This window comes from Meleagris gallopavo, chromosome 1 (assembly GCF_905368555.1).
Source record: "Meleagris gallopavo chromosome 1, MGAL_WU_HG_1.1, whole genome shotgun sequence".
Taxonomy (NCBI): domain Eukaryota; kingdom Metazoa; phylum Chordata; class Aves; order Galliformes; family Phasianidae; genus Meleagris; species Meleagris gallopavo.
The window spans coordinates 92,955,902-92,983,667 of record NC_139404.1 but is presented as its reverse complement, the minus strand read 5'-3'; positions in this window follow the sequence as shown (position 1 = coordinate 92,983,667).

Sequence of the window (27,766 nt, the reverse complement as noted above, 5' to 3'; positions counted from 1 at the left end):
AACTTTAGGAAGACAATCCAGAAAGCCAAATTTGCTGAGAAGGAAAACAAAAACAAAAACAAACAAACAAACAAAAAACAAATAGTTGCTTGTCTAATTTAAAATTGAGCAAGCTGTGAATTGATCCTCCAATAAGAAACTGATCAGGTAGTAAAAAACAACAACAACAACAAAAAATGTGGGGGATGGAAGGGAGGGAGGGAATGCTTCACAATTGCAACAACTGTATGCATTCTCATTTTCCCATTAGAAAAGCAGAATAAATTATAATTGAACATATAGGATTAAAAACTACCATTTGCTCTCTAAGCAGAATCAGTTCTGAGTGTCTGCTCTTATTAACCAGCTTGCCACTGGAAAATGTTCCTTATTAAATCGTCCAAATAATAAAACAAACTGTTTCTCTTCATGTAAAATTAATACATCTGGACTGCTATTATATTTCCAACACTTTGCACTTTAAATGTAAATACTATCCATTATTTTCATTATGAAAATGTTGTACTGATGTTTATGCTGTTAATTCAATTTTCCTATGACCAATTTTGCTGTTTTTAAGCGCATATTCAACATCCACTTTGTGAACACATACAATTGCACTTTGCAGGATCAAACAATTTCTGCTACTGGACTGTGGTCATGTTGAAAGTTTCACACAGGAAAGTCAAGTGGACAGGCAATAGGAGAGCATTTGTTAGCACCAGAATTCAGAATTTACTAGTACAATTGCAGAGCATGGAGTGAAAGCAATTCATCCTGATAGAGCTAGGAATGTTCATTGTACAAGTTTGAGATTAACCATATTAATAGTCTGTAACACATCTTAAACACTTTATGAGGCTGGTACAGAATGAAAAAATAACGAAAGCAGGGGAAAGTCCCATGTGGAGCCAGATTAGAGCTGAATGAACAAATGAAATTGAATCAAATTTAAAAAATGGAACTGTGTGGTATCACAACTGAGAAAAATTTATTTGCTATGGCTTCATGCTTTGCTCTAAGATACAGATTTAAAGAGTATTTTGATGTCTTACTCATTGTATTACTCTTAAGTTTACATTTGAAGCCTAGGTACACCAAAAGGTGCAGCTACTTACCCACATACGTCCATAGTAATTCTACATTGGTATGTTTTAGGATTACGAAAGGAAATGCTGACAGAACAGCAATTTCAGGAGATATTACATTCTCTGAAAGACAATAGGGAAGAGAGAGAGGAGGGAAACATTAGAAAATTTTGTTGCAGTTTTGGGAAACAGTCCTTCCCACAGAAAACAACCACATGCCATGCTTAGAGATCATCATTCTTTCAGTGATATGTACCGAAGTACCTGTTCTTTTTCCCTGTGACTTTTTAAAATATTGTTCTAGCTTAATAAATTTATAGCATCTAATCAATCTTACCTTTCTTTTAGACATCTATATCATAAGAAGTCTACAATAAAAAGTGAAGAAATGCAAGAAATTATGTTTTATTCTTACTTTCTACTGAAGATATTTTAAATCTCTCTCTACTCCCCATCTCTACTAAATCTCTGCTACTCCCCATCACGTAACCACAAAATAAGATTAAATGTTGTTAAAACATCTTAACATTTCATTTTCATATCTGCTTTCTGAATATTTGAGTTTAGGAGTGTTTGGGCTAGTTACAATATTTCTGAAATGATTTTACTGTAACATCAATTATAGAAAGCAAACCATGTAACTGCAAACAACGTCATAAGTTTGCCTTTTAAAAAGATATGAGAATATTCGATGAAAATCCTCAAAAGTTTATTACCATACATTGCTTCTTATGATTTTAAGATGTGTAATGCCAGAAAAAATATACTAAAAATAATGGTGAGATGCACAGATATTGGGCCATTTGCTCAATTTTGGGAAAGGACATATTACAAGTAATTTTTTTACAGAAATCTCAAAGCAGTGAATTCTTTATTGATCTTAATAAAAAGCAGGAATAATAATCAAGACCCTCAGAAAATACTATTATATTTGTAGCAAAGAACAATCAGGGGGAAAAAAAGTTCTTTACAGCAGACATATATCCTATTTTTGTAAGCTTGATTTCACATAGCTCATTTGCACCAAAAGCAATCTTTTTAAGCCAGGAGATTTCTCAAGAGTAACTGGTTAAAGTATTTTTAAATCCTGAGTAATTAAAACGTGTATTGTATAAAGCATTTATACTCTTTATCATATTTTACTATTTTCAGAAGTGCACTGATTCTTCCTTCTGATTCTTCTAAAATACTACGCAGCAGAATCTCAGTTTAAAACTGGACTTTCTATGACTATTCTATATTTTGTAATGTCTGTCCAGTGTTGTACAGAAGCTATGCTAAAGAGCAGTCTCTATCCTGAGGATCTCAAAATGTTTTACTAAAGATAAGCAAAACTTTGTCATTCATACTCCACAGATGGGAAGCCACTGTCAGAGAAATATATAATTAGCAACCCAAGGTCACAAGTCAAGTCACTTGCATAATTGCTTTTTTAACATTATGACCAGACCCCCATTGTTGTTGTTTAAATGAGCATACTTTGGGGCAAAATATGCCTTAAAATGATATTTCCAACATACTTGGAAAATCACCATAAGTCTCAAAAGATCTGAACAAAGAGTACATCCATGATTATCACACTAAGATGCAATCAGGATTGATGATTTTCCTATAGATTTAAATAGGAAGACACATTTGTACCAATACTGCAGTGATTCTGTGTCACACAATAGTTAGTTCACTACTCCTCAGTCTGCCTGTTTTAGTAATTCTGCTCACATTGTCAGGAGTCCCTAGCATGACTTTGCTGTCATAGACTTACAGAAGTGCACGGGATTCACAGCCCTTGTGAAAATAGAACAGCAAGTCCTTCTGCTGCCTCTGACTTCCAGACCTTCCAGCACTATATATTTCCTAGTCAGTATGCTCTTAAGTTGTAAAGTACCTCTGTTGGTTCTGCATTTTATAAAGTTGGACTTGTAAATGAAGATAGCAACACTGAGCCACAACATCTATCTCTGAAAAAACAACATATTCTTCCCTTTGAAGGTTTAGTCTATGTGAAGGTAAGCAGCCAAGAAACCAGTCATTTCTCATGCGTTGCAACAGATCTTCTTAACACTGTTATTTACATAGTATTGATTTGTTATGTTTGGCCATCTGTTTGTGGGTGAAATACTGTATGCATATTTCTTTTTTTTTCTTTTCTTTTTTTTCTTTTTTTTTGTACTTTGCTTAAAAGGATACCAAATTCTTCTCTTTTTTTCCCTTATAAATACTCTATGTTCTTTTCATCCTGATGGAAAAATTCTACATAAATATAACCCAAGACATTAACATTAGTGAAGTATCATCTGTGAGTTTCTTTGGTATTTGAAGCACTGAATGGATGGGAACATTTTTCACTCTAGAGAATGTCTTCACGTTAGAAACATTTTTCCACTTTTAAAATAATATTAAATGGAAACCATGGTTTCACATATTTTAACTCTATGTTCCATTTTAAATATTGTAAACAGTGTCAATAATTTTGAACCCACAAACACTTTTAAACAGCAGATCAGGATTGCTTAAAGAAACCAACCAAAGAAACAAAAAAATTGACAATGACAATATGAAATCTGCAGTTGACTAAAAATTCAGTTAGAAGATAACCTGCTGTATTAATACCCTGGAAGCAGTACCTTGTATAAATCCTTTAACAGCAGCTACTTTGAACACAGTAGCTAATCTGAAATGCCCTGTGATTTAAATCCAAGTAGTACAAAAAGTAATCCTCAAACAACTGAATCCGATTTAACTTCACAAAACATCTGAATTTAAGTGTAGGAAAAGCAAGCATTTCTAAAATCTCACTTTTAACCTTAATCTCTTTTTCTAACTCTTTCTTGAAGTACAGCACCTGCACATCCATCTCAATTATATGTTCATGTATATACATATTTTTAAATGTGTAATGTATTCAGTTTACTAAGAACAGTTTCTAAGGAGAATTTTCCTCAGTTATAAAAGTAGCACTACAATTTTCAATGTCTGATGATAGTTTGTACAGCAAAATGCAGTAAATATGTTCTAACCTGCTTTTTTGAGCTGATAAACAAGAAATATTTATCATCTTAGATTTGTTTGCTTTTTTATGCTTCCCCTGTGCAAGAATTTTTTTTAAATAAACAAACAAAAGAGATCAAACAAGCAAACAACAACAAAAAACGCCCAAACACAGAAATACCATTTCCCATCAGGTTCAAACCATGGCATTTCAAAATTCATGAGAGAAAACTGGGCAACCACTCAACTCCAGATCATTTATGATAAAATCAGTGTTACATGGAACTCTGGCCTACTGCTATGGTACTCTTTTGCAAATAAGTAATGAGTTTATGCATAAAAAAAATCCCGATTCAGGTAACTTCTCTCTGAACTGCAAAGAAAGAAATGTAATCTTTGTATTAATCCATAACCAGCCTAATCTAAGGTTTTACAACTCCACTACATGTCTTTCTCAAGAGGAATAACAAAGCAAGAATGCAGTTGAGGGCTTTCTACTAGCAGCTATTTCTTTTCCCATTAACGAAAGCCATAATGGAATGAGAACCAAAGACTTGCTAGGCTAACTCACTTCGTGTAAGTAGATGACCCTGTGAAGACTTCTAAATCACTTAAATATTTAATTTTATAGTGCATGACATTCAATGGCATTGATTCTTATCTATCCCTGAAGCCCATAGCCATGCGGATTCAAAACCTCATTTTTTCCAGGTTCTTAATTCTCAGTCCTTACACTACACATGGAAGAGTTAGTGGAAAGGACTAGTTCTGTGTCTCAGTCAATTCAGTTTAGAGCCTAGTGTCTTTATTAAGTCATGGGAAGAAGTAAAATTCAGGGCAAATGTCTACTTCTGCCAGCTTTACTACACAGAGGATAACTTTTTTTAAAGGATGGAGATGAACAATTGACAATGGTTTCTTCCTAGAGGCTGCAGCAAGATTCAGTATCATCTATCTGTCAGAGATCTCAGAGGCTCTGGAAGCTATTATCTATTCTCAATATCTCTCATCTAACTTACAGAGCACTTCAAAAGAAACAACTTATAAAAGCCACAATTCCTAGTCTAGAAATACAAAACTAACCTCATTTGGTTTTCCACTACTTCAGTTGTTTTTTGTCTGTTCAGCAGCTCGCTGTCTTTCTCTTAAGCAAGAATAAAAGAAAAAAAGTGATTCATCCATGCTTTGGTTTTCAAATGCTGAAGAATTAAGTTTCTTTAAAAAGATCTGTTGGTCATATAATAGAATGGTTTGGGTTGGAAGGGACTTTAAAGCTCACTCAGTTCCCATCCCTTGCCATGGGCAGAGCTTCCAACCATGAGATCAGGTTGCCCAGGTCCCCATCCAATCCAGCCTTGAGGACCTCAAGGGGTGGGGAATTCACAGTTTCTCTAGGCAGTGTGATGACATACTGCTGTTTTATCAGTTTTACTTGCATCATACTGACGTGTATTTGAGTGTTAAGAAAGTCTATAGCGCACCTTGTAAGGTTATTTCTATGGACCAACATTTTAAATAAAATCAATAAATAATGTGACCTGAAGGTACAGTGAGCAGCTCACACTGCCTGAGAATTGCTAGAACAAATATCCCTGAGGCTCATAAACTTCCTGTCGCTTGTCTGGTAGGCTTCAACACAAATTTGAATGATTCAATTGGACACACTAGGACAAGTGAACCTAAAAGAAAACAGGGAAAATCAGTCCTCTGACATGACAGGAATTTTGAACTTTCTCAAGTACAGGAACGATAGAAATATCCAAAATAAAGATGACATTTAGAACCAGAGCACAGTATATTTCTACCTGAGATTATAAAATGATTCAGAAAGTATCTTTCTTCTCTTCTGACAGTTCAGATTTGTAATTCAGTCTCTTGCTACGTTTTCATGAGACAAAACCTTCGTTCCCTTTCCTTCTATGTGGCTGGCTGCTAAACTATTCCATGGCACACTCACGGACATGGCTCAGCACTAAAACACTGACTGGGGCAAAAGAATTCCCAAAGAACGCAGAAAGGAAAAACTAGATTTCATGTTCAGCTAGTGCAAGAAGGAACATATTGTTATCTTTCAATGACTGCACTGATACACACAACTATCTAATTTTTCTGGCAATTAAAACTGAACACAGAGTACAACCACTCTCTAAAATAACTATTCTAGCACAACTGCTATCCCAAATTTAATTTAGATTTCCAAAGGTATACATAGAAATACAGCTTATACACCCTCCTCCATGAAGTGTAGCAGTGAAAACTTTTTAAATGACTGCGTATACATCTCCCATATAGGCAGAATGAAGAAGTGCAGATATAATCCTTTAACTACACCAGTTGCAATTAAATGGTAATGTTTATGGGCATGAAAGGCCATAGAAAGGCTACTGCTACCAAAAAAAATAAAAATAAAAATAAAGATAAAATTTTGCATAATATAGATGTCTGTTAGGTGATGTTTTCACACTGACAATGGCTCCAGTGTACCTGACGCTATACTAGTAACAACTACAATAACAAGACAATTTTTTTTTTTTTCTCAACTGCTGTCAGTAATACTGATTAAACATTTTTTTTCACTTGGTGTCAGCATTATCTACCAGTTAAGCAGTAGCCTCCTTTCCTCATACTATCTACTTAGTACAGACTGATAATGACCAAATATTTGAATGCAATAGATGCAAAAATCAGAATAACCTATTTTTAAAAGTTAAACATTAAGTGTAACACGACTTCCACTTCTTGTTCTCTGTTTACATGCCTTTATTTGCTATGGAGCAAATTGCATTTGAAATGTATGAAGGGAAAAGAAAAAAAAAACGGCTGCTGTATGAGGATTCACATTATCTCACTTGTCCTTAGCACTAAGCTTGTGCCTGGACAAGAGCACCACTAAACGCAGTATGCTTTTACTAATGTATAGCAGACAGCTATGAGAAAATAGTAAAAGAGAGAGAGAAAAAAAAAAAGAAAGATCAGGACCTTCTAATTAATATAGTGATGTCTCAGCACCATTACTTAGCTGATCAATACCACAATCGATACTCTCATTTGCAACTTTATGGGTACTTAAGGGCAACAAGCCATCACATCTTTAAAAAAAAATAACATCCGTACATAAATCATGCTTAGCACTGAAGGCAAATAATAAATGCTTATCTGACCAATTTTTTTAATGGCTCTCTAAAGGAAACTAACTTCCATCAGTTAGAGAAATTCAACATCAGAAACAAAACCTAACTTCAAACTTGTTTAAAAAGGAAAAGAAAAAAGGCAGCTTTCAAATGTAAGAGCTTTATTTTCCCAACCAGAAAAACTGTTTCTCAAACTTTAGTGTAAAAGTTCCCTCTAATTCTCAACCTAAACATCCAAGGAAAAACAGATTTGGATTTTTTTCCATACTACCATTTAGCAAAGAAAGCTTGAAGCACAAGGAGGTCACAGGGAGGTGAGAAAAATATGACAGACCGGAAAACATTGCATTTAATGTTTGCATTTAATTAAAACAATGCACTTAATCACTTTCAAGGAAAGAAAAATAAGTGAATGTATTACAAAAACAAACTTCAATACTGATCAGAACAAAGTGAGAAGATTGGAATTTTCTGTTCTCACTAATTTGCAATTCGGGAATGCTTACTGATAAAGTGAACATCAATTTAAAATGTGTAATCTGAGCTTTTCTTCAGATAGAATGTATTGCTGGAGGATATTAAATTTTTTTTTAAAGTGAATTTTACACATTCAGAAACATTGCAGATTGAACAACAACTAATGACAACAAATCCTTCTGGCAGTTTTACAAAATCAGATTTAGAGCTTAAAACATTGGGTCTCAAATTCTGAGATGTATTCACTGGTTTCTCCTTTTATTTCCAAATGGAAAACAGTAGCAAAGAGGATCAGAGCAACTAAGTTGCTAAATAAACTCAGGCTAAATAAAAAATTATTAAATTTAACAACAATTGAAGTTGTATTAAGATCGTGGTGGGAAACTAAGTACTGTATATTATAAACTTTCTGGTTTTCTGAAGCTTCTAGAGATGAATAAATTCAAAGACTGATTATTAAACTAAGTCTTTTCTTCTAGAAGAAGTAGAAATAGATTAATCATTCAAAAACCTGCCTATTTTACTCCACATTTTGGACTGGGTGGGCAAGTGCACAGCTAAATAAATAATCTGTCTATAGATAACTGTAGCTTTGGATTGTGAACACATGCAAACCCAGATATGAGTACAGACTAAGAAGAGAACTCCTTCCATCCAGCATGTTGGATGGCACACTGTGCAGGCTGATCCAGTGGGTGACAACCTTGCCTATGACAGAGGGTTGGAACTAGATCTTTAATGTCCTCTCCAACCTAAGCTGTTCTACGATTCTATGAAAACTCCATTATGCTATCAGCTGTACGGCCAGCATACCAGAGGTCTTGCATCAGAATGTCACCTTTCTTTAAATAGTTCAGTGAAAATAATGAATGCAACTTGCACTGTTTATTAATCTCTCATAGCAAAGAGTCTGATGGAAGTCTGTTTCAGGCAGTGTATCTCTTATACCTGATCCCCACTGAGCTGAACATGAGCTTCTGAACAGCAAACTTCGCAGCAGAGATGCAAATTGAATATGTGCAAGTCCTTGTCATATAGATAAAGCTGTACCCAAAATGATGAGGAACAGATTATTCTAGTACCATTGTACAAGGGTTTGCATACATTCCCACAAGTATGTCCTGTCACTATAGTGAATATCAATCCATAAAAGATCATATCTCCTTTGCTGAAACATCATGACAACTCCAATGAAGACACTATGAGCAAACAATCTAAGCTGTTCTCTCTTATGAAAATGCACATTTTCTGCTGCTTTTTAAGTCAACAGCCTCAGTGAGTTTGTCCATCCACTACTAAATCACAGCTGTTTTTGCCCCGAAAAATCTCTTTAGGATTCAATTTATACTTTACTTCCTGCCACCAGGCAATTGCCCTCAGAATAGGTTTTGTTCTGTCCTTATTGAAAACCTTTAGAGCCACTTATTATTTCATGTATTACTCTATTTATAACACCTCTGTCCTACATTTGATTGAAAGATCTAGCAAATTACTTGAAGTTTTGTTCATTCAAAACTAATCTTCTAGTTCAAAGCCTATCAGTACAGTCAGTACATCCCCTGATAATTTTGTTTGTGTGCTATTTGGCAAAATGATCATAATATTTTTTGACACTAAATAAAGGAAACATTTAGAATATCATGTCTTCAGGTGTCTGGTAAAACAAAAACCATCCTTTCAGTCTCTATAGAATATTACAAAATATTAATCTGTGCTGTAACTAAATGCTATCTATGTTAGCCTGGACATTTTTGATAGCTTAGAATCAGCCTGGAGAACTAATGCTATTTATTCTTTATCTTCCTGACAGAACATCTTATTTGATTCTCCTGCAGAGCATACAGTATCCAAATCTCGCCTTTGCAATAAAAACAAATACTACTCATTCACCTTTTCTCTGCAGTATTAAATAGACATTCTTGCATAGAAAAATAAGCATTTTCATCTTCACTCCATCTGAGAAAGTGTTCCCTTATGAATTAGAATATTTCTTGCATTTAAACCCAAAATATGTAGGGAAACATTTTATCCACTACTCGAATATTCCACATTTAACACGAAAGCCGTCAATCTTCTGATGTATATCGTTTTTATTAGGCATTTTAGCTGTATTGAACAGCAGCATAATATTTATCAGCATTTCAGACACTTCGTTAGTTTCATAAAATATAATAAAATGAACTAATTAACTAACTAATTTGGTTTACTTGTTTAAGTAATGAATTCACATAATGCTGCTTCCCACTACTCAGTCTGTTCCATTGGAGGGGTAACAGGAGTATTCACTTCTGCAGACGTGAAGGCAGGTGGTAAGTGCTGCAGCAAAAAGGATGATGAAAAATTGGAGGATGCTACCAAGATCCGCTCGTTTTTTAGCACTGATTGCTTCTGCTGCCTGATTGCTATAGAGACCAGTCATCAGCCTAAGAAGGAGTTGTTATTAGCATCTGTAGGCAGGGAGAAAGAAGGGAAGGAAAAAAAGTATCTCTAGCTAAAATGAAGATTTCTGTTGCAAGGGAGGAAAGATGAAAGTGTTAGTGGTGGTAGCAGCAAAACCAAGAAAAAAGGAGGATGAAAAACAAAGGGAAAAGAGTGAATTTGACAGAAGCAGTGCACATGAAGAGCCAGATGGCAAATCCTGATGCTCCTTCAGGCTTAATGGAATGGGGGAATGTCATAGTCTGTCTATTAGCATTTTCTAATTCAGTACATGCTCTCTGCCACACAAAGAGGCCTCACAGACATGCAGTCTCTAATCAACCTCACATCCTTATTTACCCAGTTCCCAGAACTGCTTTCTATGTGAGTCACTGATCAGTTAGCATATATGGATTATTTTGAATAAAAAATAATAAAATGCAAAGGTTCAAAATTGCGAATCAGTGAAAATAAGTTTGTAATAATTAATGACTATATTTTCTTAAAATCAGCAGAACTCCAATTACTGAAAACCTTTGAATACTTGAAAGATTTTTAAACATTGCTACTTCACAGAACCTAGATAACATGAATTTTATAGGTTCTAAGGAACATAGTAATAAGTTGCTTCCTGGCTGGATGATAACAAATGCCTGATAAAATATTAAATATATCTTTTTCTTTCCCCAGTAAATAGTAGTACCAAAAAGCCAGCTCCAAATAGTGCTTTCCAACATATAATTCATAGTCTCTTTTCCAGTGATCTCCTATTGCATGTGCATTGGTACAAGTGAAACACAAACACTTGGGAAATAATAAATATGTATCACAGCAAGAGCTCGAAGACAGCAGCACATGAAAGTATGGTGATATTAACAGATTTTGATACAGTCATACAAAGTGTATAAGTGGGAGGAAGGAGTTGCATTTTTTCTACTTCCATAGCTTTCATCTGAAATCAAATGCATGAAGTTTTGAGGATGACTATTTTTGCATGTATTTATACTTTTCCAGACATCCTGTGAGAATTTCTGCACTACAGAAAATGATAGGATTTCTATGACTACCGAAAGCTGTGCCATTGCCTGTACCATGAGGGATTCAGATATAGAAAACAGAATAGAAATCCAGCTATGCTCCACTGCTTTGTGATACAATCTAGAGTAACAAGCAAGCTGTTCTACAAGCCATTTTGCATTTTGAGATTTCTGTTGATTTAAATTTAGAACATCAATAATGACTTTTATTATGTAATTTTTTCCCTTATGTTTTCCAAAATACTATTATGTTTTTAATTATTATAATCCAACAGTGGTCAGGAGCATCTACCAGGCTAGGAGCTCACATATGCATATTCTGTAAAGAGGTGAGGATTGGTTAAACACATCTCAACTCTATATGTCTGTACTGGATATGCAGGTAATGTTAATAGAAAAGGATATAAGCGTGCTTGCAGCCTGCATTTTTCTATTAACTGAAATAAAAACAGCAGTATAATATTTTATGGAGTTTCTGGAATATTTTCTATTTAATTTGTATTTCATTTAATGTAGATTTAAGTGCATTTTCAAAGAATATTTTATTTTCTGATAAATTAGCCAGTAAATCTTCAGCTGGTAATAGGTACTTAATTTTATCCAGTGATTTTGTACAGTACACCCTTCAGCAGTTGTAATAAAGGTATCCCATTTCTTTCCAGAATCTTTTTCCCAGAATCTTTTATGATTCTATAATTCTTTTTCCCTCGTGAAACTGTACAGAGAGAAGTGTTGCTAGGTAGGACATCTTTTTTTCTGAAATATTTGTTTTAGTTCTAAAAACTTTTAGTATTCTAGTTCTAAGACTATGTCTGATTCTATTTGTATCAAGAAATACTTAGAAAATTAAATTCCATTTGAACTGCTCTACAATAAAAAGATATTAAATCTGTTTTATTTTGTACGGTTTCCTTTCTCAGTGTTGACAGTCATTTCAAAAGTTTTGGGTTTCATCCTCCTAGACAACATGTTGCTTTATAATTCTACTCTCACTGATACTAGAGGATTTCAAGATTTCTAAAGGCACCAATATGGTTGAATGGCACTGAGACACAGCCAAAGAGTTTCTGTTCATAGCAACTAAGGTCATTACAGGATACACTGCAATCAGTTATAGAGCAAAATCAGACATAATCTATGATGCTCTGGAATAAACTCTTTTGTAGTAAGCATTAGAGATAAGAGTACAAAAGATGGCAGATTTAGATGAAATTTAAAGCAATTTGAGATGTTAATACACAAGTCTTTTTCAGCAACAGAGGCTCTGCCTCACCTCTTATATCCAACAGTATTTCACTTGTGTGATAAACTGAATTTCTGATTATGGGTCGAAGAATATGTGAAAACTAATGATAATCTAAAGTTTATTATTTTCAATTTCAATTTTTTATAAAGCAAAAATGTTATATTTTGCCAATGCACTATGCTGTAAACATCACTATGCTGCACATATTGCTGTACTTGTATATTTATTTATTTGTTTGTTTGTTTAAGATAAAGGGCTCTGTCCTCTCTCACCCACATATCTTTCTCAGTAAACTTAATGAAAACACAAGCCTCCTGTCTGAACTTACTCAAATACTTGTAAAAATATCCACGGTGGAAACATTAAAGTTGATGTTTAAGTTTCTATGTACTAATGACTTAGTCACAGTATTTATGTAATACATCCACAGACATTTAAAAAAAAAAGAATGTTCATAAGCCAGTAGGCTACAGGAAAGCATCCTAAGACAGCAAAAAGAATTTAAACAATAGAATAGGAGTGTTTTTCCCTTCTGGGCAGCTGGGAAGTATGAGACAGGACACATGGCTCCTTCTTGAGAAATTCAATCTTATATAGCACAAATAAACATAAATTTTGAATCAGTTTGACACTGAATCTACATCTAAAAATGATGCTCACAGTTTGGCCTATAAAAGATGAAACACCGTGTCACAAGAAAGAATTGAAATTCGGTTACATGAATTCTGCTACAATACAGAAAATTTAACTTGTACAGAAGTAGAACAAATAAAACTCTTGTGTTTAGCAGAAAAATAAATCTGGTATTATAATTTCACATAAATGTTCTCTTACATGACTGACTTATTCTATCTTATGTATCCTAATTTTTAATATATGCTATGCAGAAATAACTACTAGATGAAATAATGATAAGTAAAATATAATTAGACAATAACTGCGGCACAGTTTCATAGACTCTACCAATTGATTGTTATTATTATAGATTATGTCCTTAAAAATTCAGATTCTTCCGAAATCAATCCATTCCGCTCAAATATTTTAAAATAAGACAAATTTTAGAAATGCTGGAAATAACAGAGACAGACAAGTACTCACAACATCAGTTAGACTCCAGAAAGAGGCTAGTTCATAAGGAAGGCATAATGGTATGGATGCTATCGGGTGACAACAGGCTTCTGCCACCCTAACCAATGTGTCCTCTTCTAACAAAAATATTTTAATATCCACTCAAAAAGAAGCATTTTCTTTCCTCTTTAAGCTAGTAAATTGCCCTTCTCAAAGGGTAGAAATACCAAAAGTGCGATATCCTTGCATCTTTATGCATTTGTACAAACCTACATAAAATGCTGTCATCATTCCAGTGCATATCACACTACTTTGCAGACATAAAGTAGCCAAGGAACAGGCCTGTAATACCACATTGTGAAGTTAATGACGGTTTTGGAACTTTATTCTTCCATATTTCCTAGTTCTGAGAGATAATCCTGTTACTGGAAAATCACAACAGAGGACATTATTATTAAATTTTATTTAAGCCAGTTTTTCTATTTCAGTTGTAATCAGGAATAACAGCTAGACACAGTAGCCCTGATGAATTCCAGTGGCATTATTCTTCTTTATTTTCTACTGATTTGTTGTGTGAATTTGACAAATTTTAGCAGTCTGGGAAGTGAAAAACTACCTCTGTTGGCTAAAGCCAAGAACAGTTTACACATGCTAAATCAGGTTCTCCAAACAGCTGTGCCACTGTACCTCCGTCCAAAACTGCTAGTTGAGTCTTGGGTCTTCACTGAACAGGTTGCCAGATGCATGAACTAATGCCAAATTGAATGGAGTATAAACAAGCATCTAGTTGGATTTATATTCGGACCAGCAAAGTTGGTATATTTGTGTCCCAGGGTCAGATTTAGGCCTAGATGTCAAGATAGGCATCACACGGTATTGATCAATTGTGCCATCTAGCTCTTTTTTTAAGGTAATCTTATTATGTAATGAATTATGGTAAGAAAATTTATCACTAATGAGTTTAAGTTAAATAATCCCTCTAAGCAGTTGGATACTAAATGAAAATATTTCTGCTGTACTTGGGCCAAGTCTGGCAACAGCACAATATTTCTTCTTATTTTTCTACAGATACTGAACATCATTACCTAATTTTTACTAGACAAATGTTCATGTAGGAGACTAAATCTTAAAAATTCTTTATAAAATTCCCAAAACAAATTAACTCAGGTCACAGAAAAGATAATAAAACTGGAAAGTGTGTTGGTGTTAATTGTGATTGTAAACAAGAAATGGGCTTATCTCAAATTTTATAAACTAGAAAGTTTTTCATTTAGATTCTTACCACTTAATGGTCATTTAAATATCAAGTTTCCACTAACAACAGAGCAAGAGTGGCACCAGAACAAAGATTTATTACCAAAAGTAGTTCAGCTGTCACATAATATTATACCTTGAGGAAAAAATAAGAAGGGGAAAAAACTCCCAGTTTACTTGACAGGAAATGCTTCAAGAGACCTTTAAACCAATTGAGCAGACCAAACAAACTAAGAAAAGAGAAAATTACAGCATCAGCATTAAAATACTACAACTGCAAGACACACTATTATGGTAATTCAAGGAACAAAAGAAGCTGAGTTATTTTCTGAGACAAGGACTCCGAAGTGAATCTTTTACTCAGCCAAGAGGCTTGCACCTGATAAGCAGTTCCCACTGGAGGCTCTAGATTAGGTGCTCTCTCAGGAACCGTTTGTTGAGTGAGAAAATAAAAAGGGGAAAATTATTATCGGCAAAATACAGTCTATTAAATAATGTTTCAGCACAGAATGATCAGTCTCTGAGAGACAAGCTCTGTACAGGAGTTCAGTCCTACCCAGAGAAGTGCGATGGCTGAGAGCCTTTTCAACAGGGTGTTCAAACATGCAGCAGTTTGTTGCTGAGCAGTGGGAATGCTTTACCTCAAGGAGTGCACAGGCATCTTCGCCTTGTCTATCTCTAGACATTCTTGCAGAGACAGACAGGTGGACACACACACCAGAAACACATCTGCTTGAAAATGCAATGAACCTTCAAGTACTCCCAACACAACTGAGGACAAGGGAGTAATGGATTGTTAGCCTGAACCGTTAGGTTTTCCATGACAGAATAAACAGAAATACAAATACTGCAAATCCTGGTATGCAGTAAAGCTAAAAATGCCTGACTCAAGATTCACTTGCCAGTGACATCAAGAAAAATTATGGATCAGGCCTCTGGGACTTACTTTTAAGTAGTTCCTCATTCATAAATAAATAATTTAAAATAAAAGGACTCAAAACTGCATGTTCAGTTCTGTGAGGGCTTTTGGCCACTCAGCAAGCCTATGTCTTGTTGACACACTGCAGGTGTTCTACCTAGAAGAACCAGCAAGCCGTGTTACTCCCACCATTTACTTTATCACCAATCCTAAATAACCTGAAAAAATCTTCACTGGTTTTCACGTCACTCAGAAGTTTTCCTCGCACCAGTGGGTATCTCAGCTGCAGCATTAGAACAAAAATTTTAGTTCACTTTTAAGCAGCGGAAATAATGAACATGACCCATTACCTAACGTGCTCAGAACACCATTTCATTTGCTAAATAAAATATTTTAAGAGGAGGAGCCAGAACATTAATGTCTGGCTAAAGCCATTAGCCCTGAAACCGTAAGTTAGAGATGAGAGTCAAATGCTGGTTATCTTTTGCACTAGTTTAATTTTTCCCTTCAATGACCCCAAGGGAAAAAGTGTAATTCTCTAATACAACAAAACGATATCCACATCAAAGGCTTAACTCATTTTTGAGCTCAGAAGAGAACCAGGGAGGTATCTCCTTAGTCATTTGGTAACATGTAAGACAAATTAAATGTAAACTGTAACAAAAATATGAAGAGAAATTAAAGCTACATGAAAAAAATAATAGAAATATGGGTAAATAACATGAATGCAACTGTTTCTATGGTCTCAGGCAAATTGTGTTATTTCCATATGAATCAATTCAGTTTTGAAAAGGAAGAAAATGGAAGGGTGATATTTCTCTAATGCCCTGCACCAGTATGGCCCACTTCCAATCCAACCTCAGAGACTTTGGTCTCAGCAGAGAAAAAGGGCTATTAATTTTCTAAGCATAAACATGTGGTTTGAAAATAACTTACATGTAAACAGCTACAAGGGGGATGCTCAAGCCACTCCTCCCTGTGATAATGAAACCTACTGAGGATTTGGCGAAATGTCTTGAATAAGTGAAATAAAAATATTTTCCTCTGGTTGAAATACTCACCATAAGTGTATCAGAAATATATCTGACACAAACAATCCAGAAGTTTTGAGATGGAAATTACCAAATGAACAGAAGGTAGAAACACTTTTCTTTAAATCATTTCACAGTCTCATCTGCCAGGAATAAGAAACTTTTGCCAGAAAGATTAAATTGACAATTAAAAGATTAAAATATTTCTTTTAAAGAAAACTATGAATGTTTTGTCTTACAGAAAACAGAAAAATGAACTTTAGATCTTAGATCATTTCAATATCAGAAATAAGAGCTTGCTTAGGATATGTTCTTCTAGATCAAAATCAATTCAATTTCCATAGTTTTTGTATTTTTTTGCACCTAACATTGTTAGATTTCATGCTGAATAAAAATGAAGAGTATCTTGTGCCTACATTTTTCAAAAACTGAAGAAAAAAATCTATCTGTGATGATAAAAAGCTCTGCTTTGTTCAAGGGAAATATTTAGAGCAAAACAATTCTAAAACATTGCTATATTTAGTCATAAACATAATTTTGACAGTCATTAAATAATTTAAATATACACACAAGTCTAACAAAGGGAATCTGTCTCATCACATTCATTATTTAACATCTTAGAGGGTATAAAATTCAACCTAAATGACAGAAACAGCCCTCTAAAAAAAAAAAAAAAAAAAAAAAAAAAAGAAAACCCTGTAAATACATATGCTAAGAGTGATTTTTTAATTTTTTTTTTTAGTTATAAGATATTAGAGTGGCAAGGCAGATATTCTGATAAAAATAATCTAGAAAGGAAAGAAAGGAAATTTCATCTTGCTCTATTTTGAAAATTATGCACAACTGGAGGAGAGTGAAGGAGATCTCATTTGAACCACACAGGTGGCAGAGAAAGAAAACATTAGTATAATCTTTCTACCTGTAAGTATGAAACAGAGGAAATAAAAACAAGTTCTTTTTAAGGACTACCAGCATAGGTTAGACAGGAAATAAATGAAACAGAACAACCCACTCTTTTTTTTGTTTGTTTTTGAATCAATTCAGTGCATGGAGATATTCATTCATTCACAAAATATGAGTACTTGGTATCAGTGATTCACAGACCACTGACAATTGACAAGTTGAATTTCATTGCACATGCATGTGTGTTTTACGTTAATCTTCCCAGAATTTCCTCCACCAATAATAGGCACATGGTTAACTCAGTCAAGAATATATAACATTAGAAAACAAAGGAAGTACCATAATGTCCAAGCTGTCTGAAAAGCATTCACCTTTTGCTCTACTTTGAAATTTAAACCGGCCTGAAGCCCAGAAATGGCAATATGTAATTCAGTACCTGTGGCAAGTCTAAGACTGATATGTTTTGGCCTGTCAGTAGAGAAATTAAAGCCTAAAATGATTAGAAAAGAACAATCAAGAGTTTTCTAACAGAAACAGAGGAATTTTATATCAAATTACTAGCTTTAAATGGTACTATCATACTTAGTATGAAAAATGGATTTTAGAGTTTTAAAATTTTTTGAGGAGTACTCACAATACATTTGTAAATTTGTTTTTTGCTCAGATGTCATGATTCAGAATGTACCTACTAAGAAAAGATGGATTAAAATAAACAATTACAATAACAACAACAAAAATAGAATGTCTTATAAAATTATTAGTGTTTAGCCTTGGACATATTAAACTTATCAGCATAAACAACACTCACAGTGTTGAAAAAAAAAACCAAAAAAATAAAGTGTTCTACACTAATTGGGGACTTACTTTACTTATTGATTTGCTTTTCATATACATGACACAGGAAGATATGTGAAAGGGTTCACTGGCTCTTGCTTGCAATGGCACACATAACTCACTCCTTACTGAGCACTCTGGGAATTTAGCTCTTTCCTTTTGGTAGACAAACATGAAGCTAAATCCCATAGCACAAAAACTCATATGTTGTAGATGTGCATGCAAAAGTAAAATCAGAGCTCAGAAATGAAGAATGTTGGGGAATTCCCAGAGTAGACTAGCGTTTGCATCCAGCAAACCTTGTACCATTGGCCAGAAGCCATGGATGTGTTTGTGTTATTTTGTTCCCTCCTTTACTGTAACGGAAAAAGTTTAAGTTCAGGACAAACCACAGTATTTTTGACAGAAACGCAAATAAAACACCTTAAGTGTAATGTGTTCAGCAAGTGTGGATGAATGTCAATGGGTGCCAATTTTTCTGCATAGTGGAACTCAATGACACAGCTTTGTTTCACATGCACTTTGTTGTCAGATGCCATTGTGTCAGACTGCCCCTCTGCTGCCATTTGTAACATGGGAAGAAAATGTAATGGAATATAGGTGGGAAGCTTCAGCCTCTACTGCCATACCATCAGCATCCTATTCTAGATTCTAGATCACCACAGCATATAAGAATTTAAACAGCTGTTCAAATAGTCGTTAACTTTTTTGGACAAATTTGTGGATTGAGATCTGACCATGTACACAGCAAAGGGTTTCAAGGTGTTTGTATTCTGAGGGTTGTATTTTCATTACTAGAAGATAGCTAAAACCACAATTTACTGCCATGTGCTCATGGTTCTTACCTCTGATTTCACTTTGTTCTGACTCTTGGAATAGTGTCCAGCATTCACGTTTTATGTTTCACTTCACTCTCTAGCAAATTGTTTGCAATAACTGTTTGTAGAAGATAGATTATTTCTTTTCTTTTCCTTTCTTTTCCTTTCATTTCCTTTCTTTTCTTTCAAAATTTAATTCATTACTTAAAAGGAACTTTGAGAAGTTTAGGAGAACAGCATATAGCAAATAAAAAGAAAGCAGAAAATATCAAAGATTTAAGTCCTTTGAAGGACTATAGGCCTTTTTAAATGTTGCAAGTAAATGACAACATTTAATTTCCAAGGAATCTGAAGATACAATCCACATTTTTTATCTGGAAATGGTTGTGATATAGATGTGGTAGTATTTTCTGGTTCACTGGCACTTATTTCACTCCAGTTTTACAAAACAGATAAAACCATGTGTTCCAGACCAGAATTTTACAAAGAAGCTCATTCATAATACAATATTCATATTGTCGTTGACAATTTTTTACCATTCTAGTAAAAAATTTACACAATCTTTTTCACTCCTTTGTCTGTAAAAACAACTATTTAAAATTTCTAAGATTTTTCTCATATTTCTTACTCAACATTGTTTACTTTCTGTAATTTAGTGACACCTTTGAAGCTGAAAAACCATTTTCACATCATAATATAAACCAGACAGAACTGAGATACTGAGTAATCCATAAAAACAAAAGGATTTCACTTACATCAAGCTATTCAAAATTTGCCAATTGCAACAAGAAATTGTAAAAAATTGTGAGAACAGAAATTAATAATCAAGAACAGAAATGATAATCAAGATGGAAAAAAATTCCTGTTCTTCTCAATATCTGTAATTAAGACATAAAATGTTTCACAAATATTACTTGTGTGCAAGTCATTTTGGAAAATGAAACCTAGATGTAGATTGGATCGTAGCCTCCTCAACTGTATAGAGAATCTCCAGTTCCAGTTCATGACTCTTAAGATACTGCAATAATGGTTCTTTAAAAGGAAATTGCTTTTATTTATTTGCATGATCTAAAAAACTGGAAACAAGGTACAAAGTCATGTAATTATTTCTTTTCTTTTTGAGATGGTAACACTTTGCAGCAATCAGTTGTCAATGTCTTGATTGTTTTCTATTCTTTTTCAAATACAAGACATATTTAATAAAGTGTGAGAAGGGAAAGAACAAGTGATTTTATACCAATCAGCTGTCAAAGACTTTCCTTTTTTCCCTTATAGACATATATACTAAGCTTGAATGTTATTGTAAAACACATAAAGTGAAAGTGATTTCTTGTAGCAATCACCTGTCAGCATTTTCATTATTTCTAGCACTACAGGACTTACCTGTTTTCCTTATTTTGGAGCCCAATATTTAGAGGAAAACCTGTTAGGTTCAGGCCAGAGCTTAAATATGAAATTATTTCACCCAGGAAGAGATTTACTTGCCTTTTGTTCGCCATTAGTGAGGTCAGGCCCAAGTGCCGTTCTCCACAGCCAAGAGGCTGCTCTCTCTTTATTCCCACAATAAGCAAGCCCAAGGTTTTGTATGCTTGTGGCATACTCTACTACTCATTTGCATAAAAGCAAGAGGTTGAAAGCAAGGAGGTAAGTAGTTCCTAGAAGGTAAAAGCTTTTGGAGAAAGAGGGAATTTCTCCACTTACAATAGAGGAATAGATACATGGAGTTGTGAAAATTTTCTACAGGTATCAAGAAAGCTTGGAAAGGAGGAGACATCGTTGGATGAAGAAAAGAAAAAGTAGGGGCCTATGAGAAGACACATGAGGCAGCCCTTAGGCCTATTGGAAGGAGAAAAACTCCTAAGTAAAACTCTTAAGTACATGGAGAAAGATGACATAGCTCCAAGCTACTAAAAGTTACTGCCAGTTGGAGAACAAAATGCTTCAGCCCTACAGGCACACCGTGGTCAGAGACAGATAAAATGAAGTGGCTTCTGAACAGGTCTGCCTCTGTGTGAAACATCACTTTGTCACAGTTTATTTTCTAATAAAAACATTACACAGATTCAAACCCTCACAAGTCTCACTAAAGTGAAAAAAAGAAGGCAAATCCACCTGAAAGCTCTGGTTATTGAATTAGCCCTCCAAAAAGGAGTGCAAAGGAATTAAGGACATAATCTATACCTTCACTGACTTCAGAAATGCCACTGGTTCAATGGGCTTTATAATTTGAAGGCATAAAGAGTAAATTTCTGAAATGTTTTAGAAAGGAAAGATATCAGAAGATGCAAAACCTGAAATTAGTGCATCTTTTTCAACAGTGTAAACCATATGTGCAGGTTTTTGGTGTTTTCATTGCTTTCAAGTCTTTTGAAACATAAGAAGGGAAAAGGCACTTGGAAAATTTGAAAAGACCTAAAGGTTTTGTTTTTGGAGGGTGTTTTGTTCGTTTATTTGTTTGTTTGTGTTTGTTTGTTTGTTTCTGTTGTGTGTGTGTGTGTGTGTGTGTGTGTGTATGTATGTGGATGAATAGGGCTGGGTAGTTGCGTGTGGGTGGGAGGGTCTGCATGCTAATGAACTCTCGGGAATGTAATGAATATGTATTCGAATTCCTGGAAAACAATGGATTATGTATTAGTTCAGCCTATTATCTGTAGCATGCTTTTTCCTTACTGTGTGCAAGTTAGGCGGATCTATCCCCCTTGCACCCAATATATGCGCACCGCTGGAATAAACATACCTGCTTTGTAATCTTACTTGGGTTACAGGGTTTGATTCCGCACGAACTATTAATTTTCATAAAGGTCTGTATTATTGTCTGATTTTGCATACCCCAGAAAGTTGATTTTCAGTGAGTTATTTATTTAATTGTCCATTTTTGCCTATATTCAGAAGAACATGATTCCAGAAATTTATAGACTTGCATCCTCTTACATGTAATAGAAACCAAAGAACAAGCAATACTGTGCACAGAAATGCTTTATATGAATCCCACAACTATATGAATTTTGGCCAATACTTTTAATTTAACTGAAGGTAATGTGTGAGTGTTATTATAAGAATTTTAAACAACTTCACATCTGTTTTTTCTAGTTCACTGGAAACCAACCAACCCTTCCTAAATGTCTCAACTGCCATCCACATATCTGAGCACCCTACTAAACTAGTTCATCACCACTCATGCAGTAAGATCTACATTTGCACTGATAACCTTTAGAACTAATGTAAAGTCAGTTAAATCAGTCCTGGCTTGTAATGGTGATTCTCATTGAGTGTTCTTTGAGCATATTCTGAAACTGTCCTTACACCTTTTCTAGCTCTCATACTACGTAAAGTCCCTCAGAAATCTCTCCATCTCTACCGAGCACTTTTGTGAGCTGTTCACACTGCCCTACGATTATCAAAATTCCATTTCATTACCTCAGAGCTTCTGTCTTCCTTGTGTATTTTCCTATGAGCAGCAGTTGTTGCATCCACCTAAATTTCCAGCTGGTAATTAACATGAACAGTTTTAAGAAATATAAGGCATAAGACAGATACAGAATTGTAGACCTCATTACTTCAAGGCTATATAGAGTGGACTCTGCATCTTTCCACCCACCTGCCTCTCTGCAGTAAATACAAAGGGAATACAGGATACAGAAAACAAGAAATATTCCTGTTGAGTATATTAAGAATGTTTCAGTTCAATGTTCTAACACCAGACAGTGATAATAGTAGACCCAGCTAAAATTTTTCTTGCCAATTTCTACCCCAGCATTCTCACTTTTGGCGGAATGTACTCTCACTGAAGGATTCTGAGAGAGACATTACTTATGTCAGATCTTAAAAAAATATGATCCCAAATGAAAAATAAGATGGATTCTAAGCAGGTGTTCATCGTAATGGCCTGTACAGATTGTTCTGCTCCAAAGGTCAGTTTTTTTAGATAACACAGCTCCCATCATTTTCTGGAAGAAGCATTTGATTTCACTGTACTGTCTTCCTCCTGCCCTCCCGGACAGCTTCTACCAGCAGCTCACCAGTGATGGTAGGGAGAAGTCATACTAATTTATCCAATAGTTACTTGCCCTCACTTGACAAAACTGAAGGACTGCTTGGAACAATTTACTTCACATTCAGCAAAAACCTCTACAGAGATTAAGAATATTTTGCATCATTGAATGAGCAGTATTTTTAGCTTCATTTCCTAAAGAAAAGAAGATTTGTCTGATGAAGATGTTTGCATTTATCTCTCTTGCCTCTGGGATATACAAGTGTCTGATTGTCCTTTGATCCCTCACTCCAACTTTGAGATTCTTCGCTAATTTTAACCAGGTCTGACAGAACAGGACAGATCTCCCAGATCTGCCGGTTTCATTAAAACTGTGAAGGAAAAAGGCTTAATTGGTGCCTCCTGACAAGCAAAAGACTGCAGAATACGCCTGCTTCTGATTTTGTAATAAAGAACCAAGATACAAGTGAAACAATAAGAATGCTTTCATTCACATGAAAATTCTCACATTTCTGGGCAATAGGGAATCCAACCATAAGTTGCACAAGAAAAATATTGAAACAATTCACAGTGTAAATAAAAAATATTTGTACCTCTGTCTTTGCATGCTGATTGCCTTTACGTGAGCATCAACATAATTTTGTTCTAAAGACTGTAGTTGTATATATATGTATATATTTGCATGAATTGTTTTGTTTTCCTAAGGCAATCATATGGAAGAAAGTCTACTAAGAAGGTTAAATACAGAGGGTAACATGCCACATTCTTCTCCAGTGAGACAAAACACATGGCAAGAGAATATTCTATGACATGTGATGCACACTGATCCCAAACTGTTAATCATCTAGAGTAAGATGCTACACTTCACATTTTTGCTTCTTTCTGTTCATAGACATTGATGTTGACAGGCTTATCATTTTGTTATGAGTTTTACTCTTTATTTCTGTATTGTTGTTAGCCACTGTCTAAGATATCTTTCTAACTGTTCCCTGTTCTTAAATACAATAGGCTTCATATCCACGCCATCTGCTCCTCCTCTTTGCATTCCTCAGTGTAACTTTCTCAGTCATTCTGTAATTTCAATCACTCCAATTTGCAAACTGCTGTATACTTATTTGTCGCAGTGTACAGGTTTATAGTAATGATAATGACAAATGCTGAAAACTTTACAGTATCTCTTTATTTTCATCCATATCTTCAAACTGTTTGCTGACATACACAATTCAGCAGATACATGAGCATTAATACATTTGTAGGCAAATTAATCAGTTTGTGCTTTGATGACCTTACTGGACTGAACTTTCAGCACATTTCATTTGAAACAATTTGTAAAATATGTGTAGGTTATTTTCCTCACTAATATATGTGTTTATCATTCATTTGTTGTGTACCTTTTTGAAATATGAAAAAATATCTCACTTATAAATCTTAATGTTCACACTACTACCAAAAAAAAAAAAAAGTGAATTTTATACTATTATTAAAAGGTGAATGCAAATCCTGAAATTTCAAAGAATGTAGAAGTATTTTCAAATATTTTCAGATCCAAATTAAAATATGCATGCCTGTAGGAATAAGAAAATCTTCATCACTGCAAAAGCTTTTTCCGATGCATGTGTCACACTAGTGTTAAGATCCAATCCTATGCGCTGATTCTTCAGTTTACTCAGAGAGCAGTTTACTTAGTAGAGACTGATTGGCAACCAAATAAATACAGATCATTAGTTTGAGATCTATAAAGAAAATGTCTATAATTGATTTCATAAAGAATTATTTATGAAATCAAGCAATATTATTCACTGAATGGATAATCAAAGTTGTTTGTTGTTGTTGTAGTTTTTAATGAATGTTCCAGGTAATTAAAAAAAAAGTTATACAAATTATATAACCATATACTTGCTCATAACTGATGAATAAAGATTGCTCTGAAAGTAATGCCTCTTTTTTTTTTTTTTTTTTTTTTTTTTTTTTAGGTTTGCTGTGATACCGCAGTAGAGGTTGAACCTTCCTGCCAGCATTCCATTACATTTTGCTGCCATGTTACAGATGGCACAAGAAGTGCAGTCTGACAAAATACTGTCTGATATGGAAGTAATTGGTGGATTACAACCAGGGAACTGTATATGGAGTTGAATATTGTCTTCAGTGCATTGGAAATGATGTTGTCGATGGTGGAGTATCACAAAGTTTGTGGCAGGTGGGTCTCACAAATCTCAGACAGAAACAGAAAGAACATCAGTGGCAAGTTTGTCAGGACCTACTGATTCAACAGAAGGCTGAAGGTGACAGTTTCGTATCAATATCAATGGTGAGACATGTTGTCATCACTACAAGCAAGAGTCAAAGCAGCAGTCCAGAGAGTGGCAGTGTGTTAATTCCTCACTGAAAATAATGTTCCAACTGTATTGTTCAGTGGGTAAAGTGATATGCATTGTCCTTTGGGATAGGAGAGGAATGATCCTTCTGGACTTTCTGTAATCTGAAGAAACCATCAACTCTGATTACTGCATTATGATGCTGAATAAGGTGAAGACTTGAATTCCAGAGTCAGGCCAGAGAAGAAGACAACCTTTCTTTTGCAATATGATAACATCAGGCCTGATACTAGTTGGAAGACCATGCAGTACTGCCAGTCTCGGCTGGATTGTCCTGCCATGTCCACATATAGTCTGGATTTGATGCTGTCTGAATTTTATCTCTTCAGGCCAATGGAAGGTGAACTGAATGTGCAACATTTTCCTAGAAATGACATCATCATAGCAGCTATGAGACAGTGGGTTACATCTACAGGAGCAGATTTTTGAAAGGGCAGCATGTAGGTTCCTCTTCATTCTCTGCAAAAAAATGCATAGCTAGTTGTGGCAACCATGTTAAAAACTAGTGTTATTGTGCTCTTTATATCTATTGTAGTTTCTATAGAAACAAATGGGAGACATTGCTTTTGGAGCAATCTAAATGTCTTTCATTTATGACATTTATTATTTACTTTGACTTAAATCATTGTTGAAACATAGGCAACTTTAACTACTTTGCATCACATATACAGTCACTACATCCTGAAAAGCTCATGAATTTGAGTAAGAACTCTCAATTTTCTAGTAATGCAATAATTTTTCCTGAAAATGTAATTTTAACTTCCTTTTATTATTTTTATTTTAAAATATATATTTATTTGAAATTATAATATAATTGTATAATTACAACAATATTCCTCATATGGGTAGGGAGAAGCTACTTAGAAGTACCATGAATTGGCATTACTCTGAAGAGCATTTTCTCTAATATATGTTATACAACATATTACATAGAACCAATATAGAACCATGCCCACTGATTAATTTTAAAATAGTGTTTTCTAAAAATTTACTTTTTTTTTTTTCTTCCTCAGTGGTTTTAATTGATTCACTGACTCGCTACAATCTTGTTTTAAGTTCTACTGCCCACACTGCCTCTCAGTATTAGATTCTTTTGCCACTTTCCATCTTGTTCACTTTTTATTTTCATTTCACCCATTTCCTCACTTTTTCTATTTTCTGCTCTCTGAATTTCTATGCTACATGCAGTGTACTATAGTAAGTGTGTAGTATGCTCTCTCCCCTGCACTATGTATGCCTTGTCTGTTTTGACTGTAAATTTCCTAGGGTGGATACTATCTATATCTTTGTATTTGCGAGATGATTCCTCTTGTTGATCCCCATAATTAAAAATAATCAAACTTGATAAATAATGTATCTAAAAATTTAAATGTTTAATTAAATATTTAAAATAAATTTTATTTTAAATAAATAACCTTTTATTTAAATAAAAGGTTAAAATGTGGCCTGTCCACAATAATGCCTCTTTAGCTGTTAAGTACGGATCGATCTTCCAGCCTCTTTGCCTTCTTTCACAAAAGTAAAGAAAAAAAAAATCCTTTGCGATGTATGAATAAACAAGACATTTTTTTGAATGGAGCAAAGTCATGAGGAGGATAGATGCTGAATGCAAAAGTCTTCCAGGATTCTGCTATCCTAAATTATCTGAGAGTATTTAAACACCTGTTTGTCAGGGAAGAATGGACTACAGGATCTCTTGAGATGTCTAATAGCTATACTTTCTATTATTCTAGGCAGAGGACTTTTCACATTTAATTATACACCATATATATATTTTTTTCATGAAGTAAGGCCTTCAGAAGTATAAAGATTTTTAACTGAATAATATTACTGAGAAATTAGCAATGAATATAATTTGTATGTTATTTAGATTATCCATGGCTGCTTTAGAGTTCTGAAAAAAATGGAGAAGGGAGCAAGCAGGATTTGTTGTTGTTTGCTTGTTTGTTTTCTGTCACCCAGTCCTGAAATGTTTGTTTCTTGCAGATGATTCAGTCCCTATATTCATCACCTCAGCACAGGGAAAACATTCCAGATGTAGCCCAGTTCCATATGCACTGTAAATCAACACTTACTTTAATAACACTAAATGATAACAAACAGACATATTACGTTCTACAGCATCTCACTTCTTTGCTGTTTAGCAGCTTGCTGATGCACGTCATAAACAATAGATGAGAATCATGTGCCTTCCCTTTATAGGAAAAAT